The sequence below is a fragment of the Symphalangus syndactylus genome, chromosome 13, assembly GCF_028878055.3.
Source record: "Symphalangus syndactylus isolate Jambi chromosome 13, NHGRI_mSymSyn1-v2.1_pri, whole genome shotgun sequence".
Taxonomy (NCBI): Eukaryota; Metazoa; Chordata; class Mammalia; order Primates; family Hylobatidae; genus Symphalangus; species Symphalangus syndactylus.
In genome coordinates, this window is record NC_072435.2 from 128,459,979 (window position 1) to 128,462,323 (window position 2,345).

Consider the following 2,345-nt stretch of genomic DNA (forward strand, 5'->3'; position numbering starts at 1 on the left):
AATTCAAACGCCGACACGAGGCGTCAGAGATGGGCGGTCGTTAGGCGCAGTGGCGGCCCCCGGATGTTTGCGATGGGACGGCGGGCTCGGAACGTGCGGACGGGGGCGTTGGAGGTGCAAGCCCCGCTGGGCCAGGGCTGGGTCCGGGCAGTGATGCGGGGTCTCAGCTGTCCGTCACAGGAGATGTGCAGGCCTCGTCATCTGGGGTCTTATGTATCAGTGATGGTGGGGTCTGCCGGGTCAGTGAGGGGGTCTGTGAGGTCAATAGTGGGAGGCCACTCCCAAAGTGATTCCCCTCTCTCCCACCTGCTTCCCTGAGAAAAGCTCACTTATCCTTCACCAGGATTTAAAAATATATATCCGTGAGTAAGACCAACCTGTAATTTTTTTTCTTTTTTGGAGACAGGGTCTCTTTCTGTCACCCAGGCTGGAGTGCAGGGCCACAATCTCATTGCAACCTCTGCCTCCTGGGCTCAGGCAATCCTCCCACTTCAGCCTCCCGAGTAGCTGGGACTACAGGTGCGTGTCACCACGCTCAGCTAATTTTTAAATTTTTTATAGAGACGAGGTCTCACTCTATTGCCCAGACCGGTCTCAAGCGAGCCTCCTGCCTTAGCCTCCCAAAGTGCTGGGATTACAGGCATGAGCCACTGCGCCCACCCAATATTTTCTTTTTCATGGCCCTTGTTTAGTTGCATTAAAAAAATTAATTTATTTTTGTTTAGAGCGTGTTGGGTTTACAGAAAAATTAATTGGAAAGAACAAGGAGTTCCGCCATCCCTTTCTTTTTTTTTTTTTTTTTTTTTGAGACGGAGTCTCGCTCTGTCGCCCAGGCTGGAGTGCAGTGGCGCGATCTCGGCTCACTGCAAGCTCCGCCTCCTGGGTTCACGCCATTCTCCTGCCTCAGCCTCTTCAAGTAGCTGGGACTACAGGCGCCCGCCACCACGCCCGGCTAATTTTTTTTGTATTTTTAGTAGAGACGGGGTTTCACCGTGGTCTCGATCTCCTGACCTCGTGATCCGCCCGCCTTGGCCTCCCAAAGTGCTGGGATTACAAGCGTGAGCCACCGCGCCCGGCCCCCACCATCCCTTTCTACCTTAGTGTTCCCCTTATGTTCTACCATAGTGTTCCCCTATATTTACATTTCATATTACTCTGGTACATTTGTTACAACTGATACACCAATATTAATATATTATTATTAACTGAAGTTTATAGTTTTCTTTTTTTGAGTCAGAGTCTCGCTCTGTTGCCCAGGCTGGAGTGCAATGGCATGATCTCGGCTCACTGAAACCTCTGCCTCCTGGGTTGAAGCAATTCTCTTGCCTCAGCCTCCCGAGTAGCTGGGATAATAGGTGCCCGCCATCACGCCCGGCTAATTTTTGTATTTTTAGTAGAGACGGGGTTTCACCATATTGGCCAGGCTGGTGGTCTCTTGGCCAGGCTGGTCTTGAACTCCTGACCTTGTAATCCACCTGCCTCAGCCTCCCAAAGTGCTGGGATTACAGGTGTGAGCCACTGCACCCAGCGTCCCAACATTTTTATCTCTGATCATCCTGAACATATACCATGTTACTCACTGTTTTAGTTCTGCATTATTTTTGTTACATAACCACTAATATAACATTATTATTGTTAGTTTACATAGCCAATACTAGTTTAGGTTCACATGTATTACCTGCTGGCTTCACCCACTATTTTCTCTGATGGCAATCTTTGGAAGTTCCTTCATTGAGGGTTTATTAGTGATAAACTCTATCTTTGCTGTTGTGCAATGTCTAGACTTTTTGTTAAGTGAAGGTTTTACATTTAAATATTCATCTATTAAGTTTGAATATGGGATGAGTTATGGATTGAGGTTCATTTGTTTTGTATATTGATTTTCAATTGTTGCAGCACCATTTTTTTAAACCACTATTTTCATTGATTTGCCCTCACAACTTTGTCAAAAATCAATTGACCATATACACGAGGGTCTATTTATGTATTCTCAATTATGGTCCATGATCTATGTGTTTATCCTTTCTCTGACACAATGTTTAGATTGCTGTATCTTTACAGTAAGTTTGGAAGTCAGGGAGTGCGAGTCTTCCAGCTTTGTTCCTCTTTGACAAAAGATGTTTTGGCTATTCTAGTTTCTTCTGCTTTTCCAAATAAATTTGATTAACTTGTTAATGTCTACAAAACCTCCTGCTGGAATTTCCACTGGGATCGCAATAAATTTATAGGTAAATCTAGAGAGAACTGACATTCTAGTATTTATTGTTCCAAACCATAAATATGATACGTATTTCCATTTATTTAGGATTTGGATTTCCCTTATCTGTCATAAGCGTTTTGACGTT